The sequence below is a fragment of the Toxorhynchites rutilus genome, chromosome 3 (genome assembly GCF_029784135.1).
Source record: "Toxorhynchites rutilus septentrionalis strain SRP chromosome 3, ASM2978413v1, whole genome shotgun sequence".
Classification (NCBI taxonomy): Eukaryota; Metazoa; Arthropoda; class Insecta; order Diptera; family Culicidae; genus Toxorhynchites; species Toxorhynchites rutilus.
The window spans coordinates 8836986-8847009 of NC_073746.1; the positions used below are offsets into that span (position 1 = coordinate 8836986).

Consider the following 10024-nt stretch of genomic DNA (forward strand, 5'->3'; position numbering starts at 1 on the left):
GGATACATGGGTACTTATTTTACTTGTATTTTCAACTACTAAACTAACTGCCTTGCTTGTTTCATCATTCTTCTATTCTTCTATTCTTCTATTATTTTACCTATTAACCCTCACACTATAACTAACCTACAATATTAATTTAATGTATTTTCTACATCTCCAATCCAAATTTAGCGACATTGAAAAACATATTTTAATCAGATGGCAAGGAATTGACAAAGAGCATAAGCTTGAGCTTTAAAGGAAGACGGGAAGGATTTATTGAGACTATCCGGACGCCCTGTCCCACAGACACCCTATTATGGGCCAACCTGTTCTATCCTCGATCTGGGATTTAGCGAATGGATTCAGGTGAAACTCCCTAAAGAAGCATTATCGGGATGGATACCATCCTCTCATTTGACCTCCCGTTTCTCAAGAACCGGAGTCCTTTTGTTCACTTCTTATTATTATTATGATTTATTTTTTTTAGATCTACCTACGCTCGCAAATCTGCGGCCGAGAATGTGCCCAATGGTTTACCATTCATATCTGAGACCTCGTAGGAACTAGTACCCTTGCTGGCCATAATGATGCAGGGTGTATAAATCGGTCCTAGCTTCGCATTGAAGTCCTTAACCGCGGAAGATTGAAGAAAAGTGCGTTTGAACACTCGTTGACCCACAGTAAAAGTAGGTGAGTATCTTTTGTTCCTCAAATCATACCAAGCTTTCGTTGACTCATAAGCTTTTCGCAAATTAGCTATAACTAGCTCATAAATCTTCTTATTAATTTCTTCAAATTTTTCGATTCTCTGACTGATTTCCGAATTATTCGATGAGGAGTGAATTTGGTTGAAGCATGAATGGAGTTATTCAAAATAAACTCAATTTCTGCGGTTCTGGTGTCCCATACACGCTGATTTTCTCGAACATATGTTCGAATCATGGAATTTATGGTACGATTTAGCCGTTCGGCCGGATTGGCTTGACTCCTGTGTCGAGAATTTGTCCAATGTTGCACCTCATATTTATGTAACAGGTCTTGGAATTCTCTAGACAGAAAAGTCGTCGCATTATCCGTTATTAAATATTGGGGAACGGATAGCTTTCGGAACCATTGATTTTCCACTATGGAACATAGACTTCCAGACGATATTTTCTTCACCGGAACAAGATGGCAGTACTTAGAGAATAAGTCCATTATGACTAATAAGTGTGCATTACCATTCTTGCTCCGAGGAAGTGACTGGATATAATCCATGCATATAATCTGAAATGGTTTAGTCGCAATTCGCTGCCTACCCATTTTCGGGACGGTTGAAATGGTTGGATGTTTGTTTTCTTTACACGATTCACAGTAACCGATATATCGTTTTAGGTCTGCGTTCATTCGAGGCCAGTAATATCTTCTCTTAACCCTTTCAATACATTTTTCGAACCCAATGTGCATGCTTTCATCATGTTCCTGTTTCATTATTTGCTGCTGCATCGAATCAGGAACACACTCCTTCCATTCGAACCTATAATCTAATAAATCCGACCGCGCGGACACAAATTTGAATAGCTTCCCATTTTCGATTTTGAAATCCATATATTTTTCCGGTTGACGTTCCACCGCTTTGAATAATTTTGGATACCACCCATCTTTTCTCTCGACATCTACAGCTTCGACTGATCGCGACAACGCATCAGGGACAATATTGTCCTTGCCTTTTCGGTGCTTCACTTCCATGTCGTACTGTTGGAGTGTTATGCTCCACCTACTAAGTCGGGAAGAAGATCTCCATTTCGCTTTCATAATGAAAGACAACGCTGAAGAATCTGTCACCAGAGTGAAATGCGTTCCTTCTATGTAACATCTAAATTTTTCAATGCAGCGGAGGGCAGCTAACCCTTCCTTTTTCCGCTGCATGATAATTCAATTCGGCTCCTTTAAATTTTTCCGAGTGATACGCGATTACTTTTTCTGTACCATCCTGAACTTGCGTGAGGACTCCCGCAAGAGCGTTGTCGCTTGCATCAGTCTGTACACAAAATGGTAATGTGAAATCGGGATTGACCATCACTGGAGCGGAAATCAAACGTTCCTTGATATCGTTAAAAGCCTGCTCTGCTGCACTGTTCCACTGTACCCTTTTTGGCTTATTTTTCAACAAATTTGTCAAAGGTACAGTGAGTTCACTAATGTTTTCGATAAACCTGCGGTAGTAGTTTACCATACCGAGGAATCGCCTTAGAGATCTCACGGAATTCGGAACCTCATACCCCAAGATCGCTTGGACTCGATCTGGGTTAGGTCGAAGACCGTCTCGAGATAAAATGTAGCCTAGATATGGCAGTTCATGGCAGCAGAACTTTGATTTCTCCAGATTGATGCACAAATTAGCATTTTTCAATCGTTTGGCCAACTCCCTTAATTTCGCTAAGTGGTCATCAAAAGTGTTGCTGACCACTACAATGTCATCCAAATAGACAAAAAGACAAATTCCTTTACCTGGAATTGAGAATGCGGTATATTTTCGCGATTCTTCCATTAAAGGCACCTGCAGAAAAGCTTGAGTCAGATCGATTGTCGAAAGAATCCTGAATGATCCTAAAGGGTGTGTCGCATCAAATTGCATCACGGAAAAAACGCTGTAGAAATTCGCCCAGTAGACCGATCCTTTTGAAAAATTTAGACAGTAAAATAAAAACTATTAAACAACTTTTGGCATTTTCTTTTTATTCATACTTCGAGCCCAAGCCCGTATGCTCGCACCTTCCTCTTTACCCCGTCCATAAGGTTCTGTACAACGTCAGGTTGTAGTTTTTTTTTTGAACAGAAATCCATTTTCTCTTGAAGTCTGCCTCCGATTTGACAACTTTTGGGTTCTTCCGGAGGGCCTGCTTCATAATCGCCCAATATTTCTCTATTGGGCGAAGCTCCGGCGCGTTGGGCGGGTTCATTTCCTTTGGCACGAAGGTGACCCCGTTGGCTTCGTACCACTCCAACACGTCCTTTGAATAGTGGCACGAAGCGAGATCCGGCCAGAAGATGGTCGGGCCCTCGTGCTGCTTCAATAGTGGTAGTAAGCGCTTCTGTAGGCACTCCTTAAGGTAAACCTGTCCGTTTACCGTGCCGGTCATCACGAAGGGGGCGCTCCGCTTTCCGCAAGAGCAGATCGCTTGCCACACCATGTACTTTTTGGCAAACTTGGATAGTTTCTGCTAGCGAATCTCCTCCGGAACGCTGAATTTGTCCTCTGCGGAGAAGAACAATAGGCCCGGCAGCTGACGAAAGTCCGCTTTGACGTAGGTTTCGTCGTCCATTACCAGGCAATGCGGCTTCGTCAGCATTTCGGTGGACAGCTTCCGGGCTCGCGTCTTCCCCACCATGTTTTGCCTTTCGTCGTGGTTAGGAGCCTTCTGAACCTTGTATGTACGCAGGCCCTACCGCTGCTTGGACTGCTGGACGAATGAACTTGACAAATTCAGCTTATTGGCGACATCCCGGACCGAACTTCTCGGATCACGTCTAAACTGCTTAACTACGCGCTTGTGATCTTTTTCACTGACGGAGCATCCATTTTTGCCGTTCTTCACCTTCCGGTCGATGGTTAGGTTCTCGAAGTATCGTTTTAGTACTCTGCTGACCGTGGATTGGACGATTCCCAGCATCTTACCGATGTCCCGATGTGACAACTCCGGATGCTCGAAATGAGTGCACAGGATTAATTCACGACGCTCTTTTTCGTTCGACGACATTTTTCCAAATTTATGAAAAATTGACAGTGAAGCATGTCCAACGTGATCTATACAATCTTATCTGATTATAAGCGAAAGCTGAAGATATAATTCCTAAAAATTAAATTTCTACAGCGTTTTTTCCGTGATGCAATTTGTTGTGACACACCCTTTAACTGGCTGAGTATCCTGTTTTGGTGAGGGAGAGGGTATGCGTCCCTTTTTGTCCGCTCGTTAAGCGATCTAGCGTCGAGGCACAATCTTACCTCTTCGCTATTTCTTTTCTTAACTGGGACGACTGGCAATGACCAGTCTGACCTTGAGGGTTCGATAATACCCTCTTCAAGCATGTTGTCCACTGCACGATGTATTTTCCTTTGTATTTCGGGACTCCAAGGATAAGGATTCTTACGGACAGGTGGTGAATTTTGGTACTCTTCTTTGAGTTCAATTTTATGTGTCATGTAATTGGTTTTCCCAAACTTACCAGGTTTTGCGGTTAGAAATAGTGATTTGGTATCCTCTACCTGTCTTTGCTGTTCATTATTTATTTCTATTGCATTTTCTCCCTCTTGTCCAACAATTTCTCCTACTTCGCTGCTATTGATCGTGGGTTCAATTCTAAATTTCTCCCAAAAATCATAGCCCAAAATGCATTTTCTATTTAATTGTGGGGCAAACAATACCGGTAAGATTTTAGTTTTTCCATTAAATGTGATTGGTACATCAGCGCATCCAATCACTTCTAAGTTCTGGCCCGCAGCTGTTTTCAAATTGATATTCGTGGGTTTCAGTTTTAGTTTCAATGCTTGAACTATTTTCCTTCCACCTATCCCTAAAATTGTTCTTGAAGCACCACTATCCAATAATCCTATCACAGATATCCCCAACATTTCCACCTTTGCAAAGGGTCTGTTATCTTCCCTGACATTAATGAATGCAGTTACTATTTCTGCATTCTGATCTCTACACATGCTTACTTGTGAATAGCCATGTTGTCTTAGCTGTTTTGGTGGATCAGCTATTGAAGATTTGTGAGGACTTGAAAAGTTTGTTTGACGACTGCGTTGCCTCACTGGGAAGTCGGTTTGGTGTTTTTTGCTTGGCAGTAAGGGCACTCCTTTGTGATAAAACCTGGGAAACCACACACTTCACAAAAAACGTTCCTTTGCTTAGCGCAACTTTTGAAATAATGCCCATTTTCATGGCAATTGAAACAAATCCCTCCCCTCACCGGGATGTACGCTCGAACAATCCTTTGTAATGCACTTGTTCCACTTGGTCCTGGAACTGGACTCTTAGTCCTATAAGGATTGTTCGGATGCGTACTTGAATTGTAATAGTTTTTTGTACCAAATTTATTCTCCTGAACTTTAAAGTTCGATTGTGGTTTCAAAAGCTCTTTCTGGAAACGCTGCTCAAAATCCTGTCGTTTATTATCATTTTCCTTAATTTGTTCTTTATTAGACCGTTCTCTTTTTTGAAATCTATTTTCTTGATAATTTGAATTCTTTTCCTTCCTCATTTCCTCGATTTCTTCTGTTTTATGTACAAATCTATTTTCTCGTCTTTGATAATACTGCCAATTTATTGCATCAAATTTCTTGCCAAATTCTTTCATTTTAGGTATAGTGGTAATATTCGCGGCAAGCATGGCTATTCTGCACTCGTCCCGGGTATTTCGGAAAAGGACGTCGAATTTCCGTCTCTCATCCCATGGATTGGACATGCTACGAAAAATCCGGACCATGTCCAAGTAAAAGTCCTGGAACTTTTCTTTAGCACCTTGCTTTCGATTGTTAGCCTGTCGTTCATAGACGTAATCAATGTCAATTGGTAAGAACTCATTCTTTACTTCCTGAACCAAATTCTTCCACGACCCCAACTCATTATTTCCATTTACCTCCATGAACCAAGACCTAGCTTTTTGGGTGAACAAATGGTGAAACAATTCAGTCTCCGTAAATCCTTCTGAACGCGCGTTGAACTCAACTTCTTTTAAAAATTCATTCAGCTTTCTTCCATTGTCCATCCCATCATATCGAATTGCCCACTTATGCACCGGTAAACGGTGACTATGGGTATTTATTCTAATATTTTTTTTTATCCCATTTATTTATTTAAGGCTCATTAGCATTTTAGCTGTAACAGAGCCGAATTTTAATCGTGTACATGTCACATGGTTATCATATCTATAATTAGCACATTACACAGTTGCCATTCGCCAGTATTCCTTCTATACCATTACATATGGTACATTCACACAGTAGCCATTTAGGCGTAAGGGTATTCTTTCTGTTCTTCCATTATCCAGTTGGACCATCGGACAGCGGAGACAGTTGATTGATCATTGTTGAGTTATTTATAGAACAGTAGCCCGATGTGTCTGGCAGAGCAGAGCAGTTGTATGGATGAATCGATCTTATTTCGACCGTGGATCGATCTCCATCGCTGATGATTGTTGCGTGGACGTAGCTATTCTGTAACAACACAAAGATGGTCAATGAGGGCCCTGAGTTTTGAACTCACGATCGATCGCTTACTGAGCGAACGCGCAACCAATGTGGCTACGGAGACCCCCTATTCTAATATTTTCGCGTGGATTATTTTCATTTGCAATCCTTGATTCTGGATTGGAATAGTTTTCATTATTATTCGAACTTTGCCAAGAACTATTTCTCTGTTTCAACCATGCTATAAAATCAGATGGTTTATTGTTTACTCGTTTTTCTGTGTTTTTTTCTTTAACCGGTTCCTCGACGTGTGTACTATTTTTATGATTATATTCTTCTTGATTTTTATTTTGTTTCGACTCTAACAGTTGTATACGCTGTAACAATTGGCTAACAACATCCATGAGCTGTTTGTTTTCTGCTTCTAATTTCTCTCCATTATCGTCCTGAGCTTTTTGTCGTTCAACCGTTTCTACTTCCCTATCTAACTCTTCATCAATGTTCATTTCAACCTCACTCGTATCACTCTCTACTTCTTCATTTGGATTAGCATTGTTATTTCCATCCGTGTTTTCATTATCCGGTCCATCGTTCGAACTATTTTCTTCGATTTGGTGTCTCAAACTTTCATTGATCATCTTCAATTCGGCCTCTCTAACCTCTGCTAGATGAGAGGAAGTTGAGAAATAACCATTCAACATGCTCAAACATTCCCCAGCTATCACAGCTAGAGAGTTCAAATCCTCCTCTCCACAAGCCTGACTTTTTAGTCTTTCCATTCGTAGAAGAATATGAATCAACCTAGTTTTGTAGCTCTGCTCTGGCGCTCTTTTCCCTTTCCTAATTTCCAACGCGTTTTTAATACTGTAAATTTTATCCCCACAGCTCTCTAATTCACCCATCACTGAATCCGCAATAAAATCTAAAAAAACCTCTTTCTGATTTTTTTCTTCTTTCAGGTGTGTTCGCAGTGTTCTTTCCAGTTGATTACGCGACCCATTTACTGGAATCTTGCGTATCTTCAGTTCATATTCCAACTCATCTATTGTTAAGTGAGCGGCATTCATAGCTCGATATTGCGACACAAAATGAGACATCGCCATTTTTGAGGACTGCTTGCACAAAAGGACACCAGGACAATGAATAATACAGAATTTAAAAAGATAACACTTTTATTTCATACACAATTATACAATTTAAAAACACGATCAATGAAATACTGTTACAAATAGATTAAAAATTGTTGTAAATTAAAAAAAAAAATAGAATATTGAATTAATATTATTTTTGACTAGTATAAGTAAAGATTTTAAGCATTGTAATACAGGTACTTATGTTATTGGTTTCAATTTTCTTTATAGTTTGGAAGAACTCACATTGACTTTTTTAAGAACGTTTTGCATTTAGAATAACTCCATTCGAAATGTAAAAATCTAGTTTGAATTTGTATCACTTGATTGTTGGTAGTCACATTAATCTTTCGCGTTCACTCAAGCTCTTTCCGAACCGAAAAATTGTACTCTTCTCGTCTCCACTAACCGTTCTGTTATGTTATAGCTCAATACTAGCTCTTGAAATAATGGGAATTTTCCCAGAGACTTCTGTATGAACCAATAACGAATCTCGAGTTTTTCCCTTGCACAAATAGTTTTGAAACTAATTTTTGTTGGGCGCCAAAGTGTAATTGCGGGTTTCGGTGCTCGGTGGCACACACGAAACTCCCTTTAAAAATGCCTCAGGGTCGGCATACGCTTTATTATTTGCTTGGGGAAAAACCTCGCGTTTGACTACGTTGCCTTACCACCCACTCCCTTAACCTACACTCACCTGGAAGCTGGGCTGCGACGACTCGATGTTCCGGTTGTAGAAGGGATAATAATAATTCGTCGTCTGTCGAGAAATCGCGAATTCCCGGAAAATTCCGCGAGCACTCGCGGATAACGCACGATCGCACCTTTCTCCTCAATCCTCTTAAACCCCGGATTGATCTCCTTCTTTTCACCAATCTTTTCACTGATCTTATTCGCGCGAACAATCGCCTTTTTTCCACGCGCGAAATATCCTTTTTTCTCTTAAAACTCGACCGTTCCGTCCAAAGGTTTCTTTTCCAGTCCCCTTTATACCTTTTCAAGCCTGGTCATCAACCTCTCGACCCGGTCATTCCCCTCATGATCCCAGGTACAGGTCCGAATTCCCATTTTCGGGACCTATCTAAATATTTGTCGCCCATGCCAATGCCATCTGGTGGCGGGTGCTGGTATCACCGGTTAAGGGCCGTGTACCCAGTTGTGGCGGTGCAAGTGAGGCGTGAAGCGGTGAAAATTCACGCAACCCCACGCTTAGCTTTTTCCCGACGGTGATTCATCAAAATTCGCGAACTAAAACACGCTAATTTCGTGTGTCTCAAACGTTCACCTCCATGAACAGTCACAGATCTGCTCTTGCGGAAAGCGGAGCGCCCCCTTCGTGATGACCGGCACGGTAAACGGGCAGGTTTACCTTAAGGAGTGCCTACAGAAGCGCTTACTACCACTATTGAAGCAGCACGAGGGCCCGACCATCTTCTGGCCGGATCTCGCTTCGTGCCAAAGGAAATGAACCCGCCCAACGCGCCGGAGCTTCGCCCAATAGAGAAATATTGGGCGATTATGAAGCAGGCCCTCCGGAAGAACCCAAAAGTTGTCAAATCGGAGGCGGACTTCAAGAGAAAATGGATTTCTGTTCAAAAAAAAAACTACAACCTGACGTTGTACAGAACCTTATGGACGGGGTAAAGAGGAACGGGCTTGGGCTCGAAGTATGAATAAAAAGAAAATGCCAAAAGTTGTTTAATAGTTTTTATTTTACTGTCTAAAATTTTCAAAAGGATCGGTCTACTGAGCGAATTTCTACAACGTTTTTTCCGTGATGCAATTTGATGTGACACACCCTTTACTAGGATATTATAGAAAATTCATAAGAGATTTCGCACGTATAGCGAAACCCTTAACTCAACAACTTAGAAAAGGTGAAATAATAAAACATAGTAATGATTTTATTTCAGCATTTCGGAAATGTAAAGAAATTCTCAGTAGTAGCCAAATCCTAAAATATCCTGAGTTCGAAAAGCCTTTCATCTTAACAACAGACGCCTCGAAATACGCTTTAGGAGCTGTACTTTCACAGGGCCCAGTGGGCAAAGACCATCCAATAGCGTTTGCTTCTAGAACATTGGCAAAAAGTGAAGAAAATTATTTTTAAATATATTAAAATTATTAAAAAGATCCTCATGATAAATTACTACGTTGGAAGCTTTGTTTAGAAGGATTTGATTATGAAATCCGTCATAGACCAGGAAAGCAAAATGTAGTTGCCGATGGGCTATCGCGGATAAACTATGATATAAACAACGAACAGTTTGAAGAATCTTCGGAAGACACTTCAACCCACTCTACAGACGCTGGTGATAGTGATCTTATCAAAATCACAAAACTTCCACTAAAATATTTCAAAAACCAGATACTTCTAAAAATTGGACAACAAGAAGATAACGTATCTGAGCTGATTTTTCCAGGAGTCTATAGAACAACGATTCCACGGCCGGACTACAATCCTAGAACTCTTATAGCGATGTTTCAAGAATACATGCACCGTAGAAAAAAAAAACAGGTATATTGTGTCCAGAGAGCGTTATGACGCAATTACAAGAGATATATAAAAGTCATTTTTCACATAATAAACTTTTCAAGGTTGTATTAACTATATCTATTCTACAGGACGTGCTAACTAACGAGGATCAAAACAGGATCATAGAAGAGACACATCAAAGAGTACATCGCGGGGCAAACGAGGACTATGCGGTAATCCTTAAAAACTACTAATATCCTC

General features: G+C 40.7%; 1 long non-coding RNA gene across 1 annotated transcript; it reads left to right on the forward strand.

The window, feature by feature from the left end:
• The first annotated feature begins 563 nt into the window (after positions 1–563).
• Positions 564–7354, forward strand: LOC129780454 (uncharacterized). Its single transcript, XR_008743926.1, has 3 exons — positions 564–675; positions 5331–5540; positions 7117–7354. It is a non-coding gene; the product is annotated as an uncharacterized LOC129780454 (long non-coding RNA).
• The last annotated feature ends 2670 nt before the right edge of the window (positions 7355–10024 follow it).